A 15,282-nucleotide genomic window follows, 5' to 3' on the forward strand; every position below is an offset into this window, starting at 1 on the left:
AGCTTTTAAAAAATGTGCCAATCAGACTGAGCCCGTAGAATCCGCATGGGGGGGGGGGGGAAGGTGAGCAGCAGCAGGAAAGTACATTTGTCACAACCACCTCTGGTGATCTGGCTCAAAGTGAAGTTTGAGGACCTCTTTCTGGCCCCTTGACTCGATTTCTTTTTACCTCCCAAACCCTCCCTTCGATCCGGAGCACCTTTACACATCCGACCCTTTACTGCTCAGAAGTTTTCCACGGAAGCCCTTTCGGGCTGAATAAAGCTGAACTCGGCCGGACTTAGAGGGCACACCCCATGCTGCCCTCCTTCCCATATTCCCATCTCATTTCCCACGTCTGTCTCCAGCCGTATTCCGTGATGGCTGCCCTTGGCTTTCACACCGCCAAGCCTTTTCTTACAATGGTGCCTTCTCCTGGGTTGCCGTTCCAATCTCCACCTGACTCCGTTATCTTACACTCAGAAGAGGAGAAATATTGTCTGACTAGGCTGTACCATTTTTGGTTGCCTTTGAAATTCTGGTAAAATGACCTTGAGTGGCAGGCAGCCAGACTCTTGTTAATCCCCTGGGCTGGTTCTGAAATCCAGCTTCCTCCCCTAGTTGAAAACACTCTTCAGCCACTTCCTTTGGTCCAGGCCGAATACCCTTAGGAATGCTGTCATGTCCTTAATATTAGTCTCACTCAATATAAAGAGGAAGGCAAGCAGGAAATCCTTTGGCCACAGGTGGTCTCCCTTGGCACCTCTCTGGCCCAATCCCTCCCAACCTTGTTTGCAGGTTCATCATCCTCTCCCAAACTTCTTTTCCTGGAGTCACCCTCCTTGGCGAGCTCCTTCCTTCCCCCAGGCTTCACCCAGGACTCCCATGTGTTACTCCAGCTCAGACCGCTTCACTGAGCTTCAGTTGCTTATGTACAAGTGTCAGCTTCGCACTGGATGCCTCAGACACACCATCAGTTAGAATCCTTACGGTGGCATATGACAGAAAAGTCAGGTCAAACTGGCTTATACAGCAAGGGGATTCATCTCACAAGGTAGGGCAGGCTCTCGGGGGGTGGCACCCTGGGCTTCAGATATTGCTTCCCAACAGTCCCTGGAATTGTACTTTCAGGCTGGAAGCAAGATGGCTGCTGCCATCCCAGGCACACCCAAATGTTACAGTGTCCGGAAAAATAAAGAGGATCCTTTTCTTCCAATGGTCTTTTCCAAAGAGCAAGAATATCTTTCCCAGAAGCCCTTCAGAAGCAATGCCCAAGTTCCAATGACCAGAAATGAGTCACTGGGACTCTGTCCACACCGAAACCAATCAAGGGCAGGTGGAAGGAGTCTGCCATGATAGGCTAGGGCCAATCAAGATTTACCCTGTATCCCTCCCTAGAGGGAGGGTACTGACATAATCAGATTTGTATTTTGAAAAGGCCACCAGAGTAGGAGAGCATTTGGGAAACCATTGCAGTCACTGAGCCAGAGATGGCTGCATGAGTGTAATGGTGGGGATCGAGAAGTGAATGCATTGCAGAGATATTTAGAAGGTGGATTGGACAGGACTTGGCTATGGATAGGACCTGGGGAGTAGGAGTACAAAGACAAAAGGGTGTTATGGATGCCACCTAGACTTTTGGCCTGAGCTACTGGATAGATGGTGAGAAGATTCACTAAGATGAGAAACAATAAATCATGCTGTTTATGGGAGGGTGGGAAATGGGAGGTTTCTGTTTCAGATCGTATTTGGGGTGTTTCTAGGAGTACTGTCACTTGTGTAGTTGATATCCGTGTCCTTCTTCTGCATTGCTGACAGGGCTTCAATTTTTGTTGAGGAGTCCAACCCTTCAGTGGTTTCCCACAGCTCTTAGGACAAAGACCAATGGTGTGGCGGGAAAACACCTACCTGTCCAGCCGCATTTGCCCCAGACTGCAGTCACTTGCATTCCTCTGAGGTATGAGGCACTCCCACTTCATTTCATTGCAAGGTGGGGCCTTTGAACGGGTTGTTCTCGTTGCCTGGAACATTCTTATTTCTACCCTACACAGATCTCAGCTGAAACACCACTTCCTTGGGGTGATGTTCCATTGCTTTGGGAGAGGACTTATTAGTGTCTTTGTCCCACACTATATGTAAGTGCCATGAGGCAGGGACCGTGTGTTTCTCTCTTCATGGTCTCCCTGACAGCCAGTCCAATGCCTGGATGTACTAGGTATGCACCATGTATTTGACAAATGAAGGACGGAAGCAGCTAAAATAAATTAAAAACACCTACCAACCTGTACGCCCCCAGCTCTGCAGTAAGAAAGCAGTTCATTATGAAAACAAAGATGATGGACTCCAAGGGAAATGAGGCAGCCTCAAGGCACTTTAAGATGAAAATAGATGCTCTTCAACGTGATGTTGGGAAAACTGGACAGCAGTATGCAAAAGAATGAAAATGCTCTACTTTCTTTCACTGTACACAAAAATAGACTCAAAATGGATTAAAGACCTAAATGTGAGACCTGAAACCATCAAAATCCCTAGAAGAGAACACAGGCAGTAATCTCTGACATCGGCCATAGAAACATTTTTCTAGATGTGTCTCCCGAGGCAAGGGAAACAAAAGCAAAAATAAACTATTGGGACTACACCAAAATAAAAAGCTTCTGCACAACGAAGGAAACAATCAACAAAACTAAAAGACAGCCTACTGAATGGGAAAAGATATTTGCAAGTGGCATATCCGATGAAGGGTTAGAATCCAAAATATATAAAGAACTTATAAAACTCAACACCCAAAAACCCAAATAATCCAATTAAAAAAGAAAAGAGTAGAAAACATGAACATTTTTCCAAAGTAGGCATCCATATGGCCAAAAAGACACATGAAAAGATGCTCAACATCCCTTATCAACAGGAAAATGCAAATCAAAACTACATTGAGGTATCACCTCACACCTGTCAGAATGGCTAAAATCAAAACCATACACAAGTATTGGTAAGGATGTGGAGAAAGGGGAGCCCTTACACTGTTGGTGGGAATGCAAACTGGAGCACAGTATGCAGGTTCTTCTAAAAGTTACCAATAGAACTGCCCTATGATCCAGTAGTTTCACTACTGGGTGTTTCTCCCCAAACTACAAAAACACTAATTCAAAGGGATACATGCACCCCTATGTTTATGGCAGCATTATTGACAATACGCAAACTATGGAAGGAGTGCAAGTGTCCATCCATAGATGAATGGATAAAGAGGTGGTATAGATACACAATGGAATATTATTCAGCCATGAAAAGGAATGAGATCTTGCCATTTGCGACAACATGGATGGAGCGAGAGAGTATAATGCTAAGCAAAATAAGCCAGAGAAAGACAAGTACCATATGATTTCATTCATACGTGGAATTTAAGAAACAAATGAGCAAAGGCAAATAGAGAGACAAACCAAGAAACAGACTGTTAACTATAGAGAGAGCAAACTGATTGTTCCCAGAGGGGAGGTGGAGGGATGGAAAAATAAAATAAAAATCGTGATAACCACATTAGCACTCAGAATGATACTTAATGTTCTTGTCTGTGTTATAAGGCTTTGGTCTAGTGCATTTTTGATTTATGTGTAAATCAAGGAAACATAAGGAGACATGAAAAGAAAAATAAAATATATAGGGGCCCCTGGCTGGCTCAGTCGGTTAAACATCCGACTTAGCTCAGGTCAAGATCTCACAGTTCATGAGTTCAAGCCCCACGTCGGGCTTTGTGCTGACAGGTCAGAAGCTGGAGCCTGCTTCAGATTCTGTGTCTCCCTCTCTCTTTGCCCCTCCTCCGGTAGTGCTCTGTCTCTGTCTCTCTCTCTCTCTCAAAAATAAATAAACATTAAAAAAATGTTTTTAAAAATAACATCTGTAAAGTACTGAGGAAAAAACCCAACTGATTCTTAAACCTTACCTATAGGACATTTTCAATTACTTCATTATTCTAAATTTTTAGAGCATATCTGATATTTGTATCAAAACATGAATTATTCGTGCATTAGGACTTAATAGATATGTGATCTCTACAAGTACTTGGGGTTCCTGCTCATATTCCAATCAGCTAAATAGCCACTGAATCTATTCTTCTCTTGGTCCTTGGGAAATTAATTGTACAAAGCCTTTAGGCCACTGATGGACTACTAAAGGAGGGCCTTAACAGAAGGAAGGGGTAAAATAACGAAGCTTGGTTGAAATATGTAGGTGTTTCATACAGGTGCACGCACGAGCCAGTTTTTAGCTCAACCCCTTTGCCCCTAAGTCCTTTCCTGAAAGGTGGATTCCTATTTAGGGTACTACATGTGATTAGTACACTCGCTGATTGTGTATGTTATTCAAGACATAGGAGATGATTATTTAACTATACACTTTATTTTTTGTTTTTATTTTTTTAATGTTTATTTTTGAGAGAGTGCAAGCAGTGGGGGTGGGGGGGAGCAGAGAGAAGTGGACAGAGGATCTGAAACAGGCTCTGTGCTGACAGCAGAGCCTGATGTGGGGCTCGAACTCATGAACTGTGAGATCATGACTGGAGCCGAAGTCAGACGCTCAACTGACTGAGCCACCCAGGCACCCCCATAGCTCTACATTTTAAATAGGCCTGCAAAAACATGTAATCAACACATCATAAGTATGATTTTATGAATAGTAACGTTTAGTATGAAACATTTTTTATTTTAGTTATTATTTATTTATTTAGAGAGCGCACAAGTGGGGGAGAGGGGCAGAGGCAGAAAGAATCTTAAGCAGGCTCCACACTCAGGGCAGAGCCTGATGCAGGGCTCAATCCCATGACGCTGGGATCATGACCTGAGGGAAAATCAAGAGTCCCACACTCAACCACCTGACCACCCAGGTGCTCCAGGCATTTTTTTAAAAGTTTTGTTTATTTAAGTAATCTCCATACCCAACATAGGGCTCGAACTCACAACCCTGAGATCAAGAGTTGCACACTCTTCTGACTGAGCCCGCCAGGTGCCCCCAGAGTAGGCATTTTTTTTTAAGTAAATGGATTCAAGGGAGGATATTAATAATACTATAATTCATAATGATCCTTAGATATGGCAGAAATCATGAATTTTTGGCAATTATTGAAGTTTGACAAACACTGCTATGGAGGGATGTTTGTGTCTCCCTGGCTTTTGTCCTAGGTCTTCACTGATCATCACAATTGTTGCTATAACATCACAAATGTGCTTCTGGTTTTTGCTTACACCGTATCTTTTTCCCTGCCCTGGTCCCCATAACTCCTTCCCCCATAAGTTACTGAGTGGCTGGATGGATAGGTGGATGGATGGCTGGATGGCCGGTAGGTAGATGTAGGATGAATTTTACCAACAGACTACAACCTATTAAAATCAGAGTCAGAGCAGCCAATGGATCACTCTGAATATTGACGCTTCAAGGAAAAGCCGGCTACATACAACACCGCAGCTCACGGAAGGCTGGAAAAGAATAGATTTCCTCTTATAATCAAACAGTGTTTGGAACATGGCATCACACTGCAAATAACCACCCACTCTCTTCACTTGCTGCCAAGCTTACCGCCAGCCACAAGAGCAATCTTCTCTGATTGGCGTTATCGTTGCAAAACCACCTTACTCTCTGGTTTCAAAGTATTTGGAAAGATGATAAAGGCTTAAGCTTAGTTTAGCTAGAGTGGCAGATTCAGACAAAAAAAGAGAGAGAGAGGAGAGAGAAAGCAGTATTCCTCCACTGGTAAATAATTCAGGGTCGACTGTGGGCAGGGTACTGTTCCAGAAAAGACACCCTCCTTTCCTACATTAGGTAAATAGGGATTCATGAAGGACACCTTATGAATCTTGGTGATTGTGAGAGTTTGCCACTCAAAGAAAGGACACTGTCACCATCTCCACCTTTTTTATTACTAAAAGTTTATGGCCATCGTTCTGTTCATCACCTAGATTCAACAGTGGTTAATGGCTTGCTGTATTTCTTTTTCCTTTTTTCCCCCTCTCAAATCACTTAAAAATAAGTGGCAGTCATCATGACGGCCACTCCTAGATACTTCAGCACGTATGTCCTAAGGACAGGGCATTTCCCTGCAGAACTATAGTGCCGGAATCACACTAGAGAAAATTCTCTCAATCCCTTGCCTCAGTCCATGCCCACACCTATTTAAATCACCCTGATTGCCAGACATCATTAAAAAAAGCTTTTACGTAAAGTTTTTAATTTTCCTAAGCCAGGATTCGAACAAGATTCACTCATCACATCTGGTTGGTAGGTCTCTTTACTCATTTATTGTAGAAGTCCTTCCACATCCCCCCTCCCCTGCCGTGACATGGACAATCTGAACACAGACTAGGATGTTTTACATTCTGGATCTCTTGTGATGTTGTTTAGCTTGGTCCTCTCTCTCTGTATTTCTTGTAAACGGTAGGTCTGAAGACTTGATTAGATTCACCATTTCTGGCATGGTGTTTCATGCCAGAGAAGCTCACAGGACTCCACAAACTACCGATTTGGTAGAATTGCAACCTAGTGATTACATATGAAGGACTAAAAACAGAAAGATGTTCTGTGCTAACACAAGTGGCTCAAATATCTGATGCTGAACTACCAACAGTAGCCAAAGTACGGAAAGAGCCCAAATGTCTATCGATGGATGAATGGATGAAGAAGATGTAGTGTATATATATATATATATACAATGGAGTATTATTTGGCAATCAAAAAGAATGAAATCTTGCCAATTGCAACTACGTGGATGGAAGAACTGGAGAGTATTATGCTAAGTGAAATTAGTCAGAGAAAGACATATCCTATGACTTCACTCATATCAGGACTTCAAGACACAGAACAGATGAACACAAAGGAAGGGAAGCAAAAATAATACAAAAACGAGGGGGACAAAACCTATGAGATTCTTAAATATGGAGAACAAACTGAGGCTTACTGGAGGGGTTGTGGGAGGGGGACAGGCTAAATGGGTGATGGGCATTAAGGAATCTACTCCTGAAACCATTGTTGCACTATATGCTAACTTGGGTGTAAATTTAAAAAAGAAATAAAATAAAAATAAAAAATAAATATCTGATGCTGAAAATACTAGTAAATTTTGAAGTTTTCAGTTGGGTATTTTGGCCATCCCTACACTTCCCGCTCTTAAGGCTGACTTAACGTTGATGACTTTGTTCTCACCAATACCGACGGGTCCGTAAATCAGACTTGCTCTTACGGCCTCTTGCTGGGTACCTAATGCTAGTGAAGCTGAATCCATTTGAAAAAGAGACTGAGCGTGGTTCAGAAGACGCTAGGTGGCAAGCTGTCTGTGCTAGCAAGTGGTAGTGAGGGCAAGCAGGACCCATGTTTATGGATTTCCCACTTCAACATTTACCATCCTTCCTGTAGCCAAACTCAGGTCTCAGGTCCCTGCTAACTGGCACACTGTAAGCTTTCAAAATATTCACTTTTCTTGCTCTCTCTGATGTGACAAGGTACCAAATATTCTCTCACGGTGGAGAAGAGAAAATAAAGGCTGCTTGAAGGAATATTAAACCCAGGGACACCAGAGCTTTCTCCGGGAATGGGAATCCACACAAATGTGACAGCAGAGACTGTTACTGACTATCCCAATGGGTTCATATCAATGGATTTTTATTTTCCCCAGTAACAGGCAGCAGTTTCTCCTGATACCATACATGGCCCTTCCCTTTCAACTGACACTAAAAAGCAAGCCATCCCTGTTCTAACTTGGCTCTCAGCCTGGCAAGGCGCTGGGTGAGTTTAAATAACCCGAGGGGAAGGACCTTCACTCCTCCTAGAGGATGGTCGAGTGCCCTCTGGTGGACAGTGGGAAGAATGCATGCAGCAGTGCGGAATTAATTTACCTCTGTCTCAGAGTATATTGAACCTTCTAACCAAACACATTTCTTAAAAACAAAAACCTGCCTCTACATTTGCATTCCTGAAAAACATTCATGCCTAAAAGAGTTATATTTCCCGTAGACAAAGTCCTTATTAGTCTCCAGCAGGGTAGTATCCCTGTCAGGGGTTCAAGTACACAGAAAAGAAGGGTGGAGTCAAAAGGAACATTCTTACCGACGCCTTCATCCAAGATACCTTAAACGTCCTGTAAGTATTATCTCAGAAACCATTCCTCAGGGCTGCCCCCCTTATGAAAGCTCATGCCTTTAGTCCTCAGAGTCTCTCCTTGGACCCCCTCCTCACAATTGGCTTTACCTCTCTGTATCCATGCTCCGACCCCCACCCCGCCCTAAAATGGAAACGGCTAGCCACAATTTAACACTTCCGCACATACTTGGGGCTCATAGTCTGAAAGAAGATGAAGGGCTGACGGTAATTTCCAGCATTGAACCAGAGCACAGGGAGAAGTCTGTCCTCCAAGGGGAGATGGTCTGGGGCATGAGGGGACAGAGATGGGACTAGGAGGAGTTGAGGGCTGGGACTGAGGAGGCAATCACTGTCACCACCTCCCCAAGGCTGCACACTCACACCATGCCGCTGCCCAGTGGGAGGCCAGCCCCGAAAGCGCCCACTAAGGACCAGGTTGGTAAAGTGCAGTATGGGGTCCCTGACCACGTATTCAGGTTGGCGTCCCCAGGCAGCACTCTTGGTGATCCAAGTTACTCGAGAGTCTGGCCGTTACCCGAGGGTCACGGGATCGATCCAGCCTTGCAGGACACTTACTTTAATCACGGATCAAGTCGAAGCTGCAGGGGTTGCACCAGGCTGGTGGTGTCAGCAGGCTCCTTCCAGACGGCAGATTAGCCCTGGTGATGAGCCCTCGGGTTAGCTGGGAGATCCTCGCTGCCAAGAAGGTTCGGGAGAAGATCTGCAGCCCCCAGCCACCATCTGTCCGGATCCTCACAACCAGCATCCCCGTGCACTGGGACCTTTCTACCTTAAATCACACAGCAGGGGGACGGGGCCCTATCTACCACCACCTGGGGGGTCCTCCTCTTCCTCTTCCCTTCCGGACGGCCACAGGCGCTAAACATGGCCACTCGGGCCCAGTGCAGCTCTTCAGAAACTTGACTGTTCGAGAGTATGTCACTATTACTTTGAGCTAAGACGACATGTAAATATCGGCTGGCTGACTGAGACCTTCAGGCCTCAAATGGCTGCCCTTGTCACAGCTGTGGACGGGCATCTTTATTTCTCTCCCTCCCACATTGAGTGTCCACTATGCAGCCCTCATTCCTAGAGGTGGGGCACAAGCCATCACTTAGCATCAGTCAACGGATGCCAAGAAAACAGGAAATGATAAAATGAAGTGTCCAAGCTCCTGATGGTCACCACCCCTCCGTGGGTAAAAATGGGCCCCAACATCTCTCTCCCTGGACTCTGGGACCCCCCTCCCCCTTTGCCAACAACATGTTAACAGAATTCTCTAAGCCTCTGGCCCAGCAAATGCCCTGGTTAGGTTGCTTCTAAACCAATACGGGCCAAAGAACAAATGACCAAAAATGGCCCCAGGCTGCCAATTTGCAACCCCTGAAAATAGCAGCTAAATATCGCCCATTTGAGCTAGATGCATATGTTCCTAGAAGAATTCTAGACACCTGATCATCATCAATCTTTATATATTTGGGTGGTGGCACCAAGGAAACAGAGGCCTAGAAAATATGTCCTTTTTATGTGATGGACAAAGAGTAGATAGAGCATTTGACTTCAAAAAGCAGGCAACCTAGTCAAAGAGAGGTGACAAATCCAAGAGAAAGTGGTCAATGCAGCCTCCTTGGATGGGCCCCAGCTAGGTTCTATCAAAGGTACAAGAGGTACCAGAGGCAGGTGGCCACAGTGGCCACTTTAATAATGTGAGGGGACACCTGGGTGGCTCAATCGGCTGAGCATCTGACTTCGGCTCAGGTCATGATCTCTAGTTTGTGGGTTCAAGCCCCGCGTCAGGCTCTGTGCTGACAGCTCAGAGTCTGGAACCTGCTTCAGATCCTACGTCTCCTTCTCTCTCTCTACCCATCCCCCGCTCACACTCTCTCTCAATAATGAATAAATGTTAAAATAATAATAATCTGACACATGAATCTCACACTGGTGAGCAACCCGGGACAGGACAGGAGAGAGATTATGATTATGAAACACAGCCTCCCACAGTCCTCTTGCTTTGGCTGAGTGGCCCCTCAAGGAATCCATGACCTCTCTATTCAGGAAAAGGACACATTTTACTGCCACGCAGTACTCTGCAAACCCGTGGGCAGAGTGCCATCACCAGCATTTACAGCACAAGTTATACAAATGAGAGAGGGGCACCTGGATGGCTCAGTCGGTTAAGCGTCTGACTCAGGCTCATGTCATGATCTCGTGGTCTGTGAGTTCGAGCCCCACATTGGGCTCTGTGCTGACAGCTCGGAGCCTGGAGCCTGCTTCGGATTCTGTGTCTCCCTCTCTCTCTGTCCCTCCCCTGCTCATACTCCATCTCTCAAAAATAAACATTAAAAAACTTTTTTAAATAAATGAGCCCAAGCTACACGGAGAGAGACGGCAAGGGGATGTGGTCCAGGAACCCATCTCAGTCCCCCTCCTGACATGATTGCCACTAGTAGCCGAGACCTGGGTCCCACCTTTTTTTTTTTTTAATTATTTTTTTTAAATGTTTAGTATTGAGACAGAGAACACTAGTGAGGGAGGGACAGAGAGAGAGGGAGCCAGCATCTGAAGCGGGCTCTGTGCTGACAGCAGAGAGCCCAATGCGGGGCTGGAACTCATGAACCATGAGATCATGACCTGAGCTGAAGCTGGATGCTTAACCCACTGAGCCACCTAGGTGCCCTGTGGGTCCCACCTCTTGTAGGAGAAGGCTCGGCTTCCCAAACTGTGAGATGAGGAGATTGGTTTTGATTTCCTCGTCCCTTCCAGCCTTCAACCCTTTGATTCTAAAGATCTCAAGTCAAAAAGGACTTGAGGGAGAAAATAGTGCAAGCCTCCAATGTTGCAGTGGGAACAGAAGCCCGGGAAGGTTGGGGGGGGGGGGGGGGCGGTTTACAGTCTTATGGCTCATTAGCTGCATGTGTGGTGGTGTGGGAGGTGTGTGGGGGTCTGAGTGTGTGTGCACACACGTGTGTGGTGTGCGTGCATGTGTGTGCCCGTATGAAGGGTCAGAGAGCGGGGGGGGGGGGCGGGGGGAGGTGGTGAGCAAGGCAGAGAGAGAGTGCCTCTCTCCTTTCACAGATCACCCCAGAGATTTTCCTGACTTTACAGGTGGAACTGAAGATAAATGGATTAGCCAGGTGAATAAACCTGTATTAAAAAACCTTCTGAAAGAAATCAATTTGTGAGAGAAGATTTGGGAAAATAAAATATGATCAACTGTGTCAGATAGCTTGAATAAATCGATGCCTGCAAGTCTGGTAAACAATTTCTGATCTACGGCTCCCACGGTATCCTCACTGGTGGTAGTTACCTCAGTAATTGGACCGTGGGATGAGGCCAGGCCAGAATGAAAGGCATTAAAAATGATGTTTCTTCAAGTGAAAATTAATTTACTTGCTGACCAACAAAGACCAAGGTAATTTCAGAATTTTAAGGATGGCAAGACATCATAACATTGTTTACACTTTTCACCCCCCCCCCTCCTTAAATCAGGCACGGAACCTGATTGGAAACGAAGAAGAAACCAGCCTCTTGGGCCCCACGCGAGATATTCTGAGCACAGAGGTCATCGGCGGACTCTGAGAGGGCACAGTTGCCTGGCAGCTTTGGGGACAAGGGGAAGGAGGGACAGGCGGGACCCCGCACCGTGCTCGGGAGAGCCGTGTCCATGCCTGCGGCAGGAGGGAAATCAGAACAACATGGGAAGCCAGAGGGGGTTTGCTTTTCTGCCCTGGACCTTCTCCACACAAGCGCAGAAGTTAACGCAGGACCTTTTGGTACCGGCATGAGTCAGTGTCAGAGAAAGCTAAGTCCGTCGTTGAAACAAAAGCAAGACGTAAGGCAGAAAAGGAAGGCGACATGTGAGGAGGAAACGTGCAGGTGGCCCCGCAGGGAAGGTGGGGTGGGCGTGTGCGTCTCGTGGGGCTCCGAGAGGCCCCCGCGGCGGCCAGTATGATCCTCTTAGCGTGCAATCAAGGTGGATCGCGCTCCAGCCTGAACCGCTGGGAGGCGCCAATTAGCGGCTTGTTAAGCTCTGCTTCCTAAGATGCTGTCTCAGGGTGGAGAGCAGAATGCTTGCCATAGAACAAGTCCTGAGGAGCACGCGGGTCTTCACCCACTGGATCTTCTGTCTGTGGTCATCTCTTTCCAATTCCACGTCCAGTGACCTCACTGCAGCAGTGTTTTTGAAATAGGTGCCGGTGGGAGTATTCGCGGCATCGAAACGCGAGCCGATCCGTAGTGTTTGGCCAGTGTGGTTGAACACTTACCAGCTCACCGTTGCCCTCCCGGGGCTCAGACTGCAGTCATCGAAGACGGTCTCCTCCCGCACTGTGGCTGCCGCCGTCCAGATTTCTCCCCATCGCCCACTCTGCCCCAGCTCGGGCGCCTCACCGTGCTCCTCGGATGTTCCCTTGGACAGCCTATTCCTCCTGCCGGGAATGCTTCTTTTCCAGATCTTTGTGTGACCATCACCCCCTCTGTTAGGCCTCGGCTGAAAGGTCACCTCCTCGGAGGGCTTCTCTGACCTCACCCTCTTCAGTAACTGTCACATTGGCCTATTTTATTTTCTTCGCAGGACCCACTATGCCCTGAAATCCTCACATTGTTTCCCTGGTCTGGCCTCCTGCTAGACATAAGCTTCCTAAACGTGGCCATCTGAACTCACACACTTCTCAGAGTCCAACCCAATGCTCGGCAGTCAATAGCTGTTGAATCGAATGAATGAATGTGCGGGTGGGTGAATGGGCCGATGAGCGGGTGAATGGGCCGATGAGCGGGTGAATGGGCCGATGAGCGGGTGAATGGGCCGATGAGCGGGTGAATGGGCCGATGAGCGGGTGAATGGGCCGATGAGCGGGTGAAGTGGCTGGGTGAGCGGGTAGCTGGATGAGCGGGCGAATGAATGAGCGGGCGAATGAATGAGCGGGCGAATGAATGAGCGGGCGAATGAATGAGCGGGCGAATGAATGAGCGGGCGAATGAATGAGCGGGCGAATGAATGAGCGGGCGAATGAATGAGCGGGCGAATGAATGAGCGGGCGAATGAATGAGCGGGCGAATGAATGAGCGGGCGAATGAATGAGCGGGCGAATGAATGAGCGGGCGAATGAATGAGCGGGCGAATGAATGAGCGGGCGAATGAATGAGCGGGCGAATGAATGAGCGGGCGAGCGGGCGAATGAATGAGCGGGCGAGCGGGCGAATGAATGAGCGGGCGAGCGGGCGAATGAATGAGCGGGCGAGCGGGCGAATGAATGAGCGGGCGAGCGGGCGAATGAATGAGCGGGCGAGCGGGCGAATGAATGAGCGGGCGAGCGGGCGAATGAATGAGCGGGCGAGCGGGCGAATGAATGAGCGGGCGAGCGGGCGAATGAATGAGCGGGCGAGCGGGCGAATGAATGAGCGGGCGAGCGGGCGAATGAATGAGCGGGCGAGCGGGCGAATGAATGAGCGGGCGAGCGGGCGAATGAATGAGCGGGCGAGCGGGCGAATGAATGAGCGGGCGAGCGGGCGAATGAATGAGCGGGCGAGCGGGCGAATGAATGAGCGGGCGAGCGGGCGAATGAATGAGCGGGCGAGCGGGCGAATGAATGAGCGGGCGAGCGGGCGAATGAATGAGCGCGTGGTGGGTGCGCGAGTCATAGCCTCAAATACCACCATGGACTAGTCAACCTTTTTTGGTAAGTATTGCTCCTCCATTTCTGTTCTGAAAGTAAATAATTCCATTTTTAAATTTTTATGTATTTACTTTTTCAATAAGCTCTATGCCCAACATGGGGCTTGAACTCCTGGCCCTGAGATCCAGAATCACACACCCTACCAACTAAGTCAGCCACGCGGCCCTGTCAGTAAACAATTTCAGAGACAATCCCACTTCCAATGATTAAGATAAGTTTCTCTTTCCTCCAGGCAAAGGAGGCCAGAAGAGCCTGGACCAGTGGAAGAGGTCAAGCACAGAAAAGCCCACCAAGTACAGACTTTGCTCATCTAATTCTGCCGAGTGACATTTCTGGATGCCGTGTGGAGAACTACAGGCAATCCCACCTATAATAAGAAAAATACAAACTAAAACTCCTTCTAAAGAAGTCTCCCTGGGCACCTGGGTGGCTCAGTCAGTTGAGCATCTGACTTTGGCTCAGGTCATGATCTTGGACTTCATGAGTTCCAGCCCCGTGTCGGGCTCTGTGCTGACAGCTCAGAGCCTGGAGCCTGCTTCAGATTCTGTGTCTCCCTCTCTCTCTGCCCCTCCCCACCTTGTGCTCAGTCTCTCTCAAAAAATAAAAAAATTAAAAAAAAATTAAAACTAAAGAACTCTCAGATGGATAAAATCAAACAATTTGGTAACAGGCTCTGTTTGAAATTCGTCAGAATAGACACTCTGATGTATGGCTTATGGGTACCTCCTTTGACACTATTAAAAATCCAAATGCCGTGCCCTTTGACCTAACTATTCCACATCTAAAAAACTGATGCAACAGACTTCTGTTCATACAGGTACAAAATTTCGAGGTTACCAGTTTAGTAATTGTGGCAAAAGATTAGCAACAATGTAAGAGTCCCTCAGTGAGGGGCTAGTTAAGCGAATTACAGCATGTTCAGAAAATGAAATATTCCAGAAAAGGTACAAGGCAGCTTTTTATGCACAGGCATGGAATGTTCTTCAAGGTATATTAGCTGAACCATAGGTATATCCTTGCAAGATGGGCAAAGTGCTTTGAAACAAGGCCAAGAAACAAGAGGAAGAAGAGGTCTTTTTACTGTGTTGTGAATTTCAACCACGTGAATTGAGAAAGGCCATCTCTTATACACACACACACACACACACACACGTCAAAAAAAACCCTAAGCATGGGGCGCCTGGGTGGCGCAGTCGGTTAAGCGTCCGACTTCAGCCAGGTCACGATCTCGCGGTCCGTGAGTTCGAGCCCCGCGTCAGGCTCTGGGCTGATGGCTCGGAGCCTGGAGCCTGTTTCTGATTCTGTGTCTCCCTCTCTCTCTGCCCCTCCCCCGTTCATGCTCTGTCTCTCTCTGTCCCAAAAATAAATTAAAAAAAAAAAAATGTTAAAAAAAAAAAAAAAAACCCTAAGCGATAGATATGGCACCAGAGCACTTTAGAGAAAATTCTGTGTTTAAGTCCCGTTGCTAAGTCAGCAGAACTTTCCCACCCAACTTTCCTTGCTATGAAAGATG

At 47.2% G+C, this 15,282-nt stretch overlaps 1 protein-coding gene across 1 annotated transcript in view; it reads left to right on the forward strand.

Moving 5' to 3' along the window:
- Window positions 1-14,019, forward strand: part of RBL2 (RB transcriptional corepressor like 2) — a 79,643-nt gene extending 65,624 nt beyond the window's left edge. Inside the window, exon 23 of the mRNA XM_058707996.1 lies at window positions 14,002-14,019. The gene's annotated coding sequence lies outside the window, so the exon portion shown is untranslated. The remainder of the gene's footprint in view (window positions 1-14,001) is intronic.
- Window positions 14,020-15,282: the final 1,263 nt, after the last annotated feature.

This window comes from Neofelis nebulosa, chromosome 17 (assembly GCF_028018385.1).
Source record: "Neofelis nebulosa isolate mNeoNeb1 chromosome 17, mNeoNeb1.pri, whole genome shotgun sequence".
Lineage (NCBI taxonomy): Eukaryota > Metazoa > Chordata > Mammalia > Carnivora > Felidae > Neofelis > Neofelis nebulosa.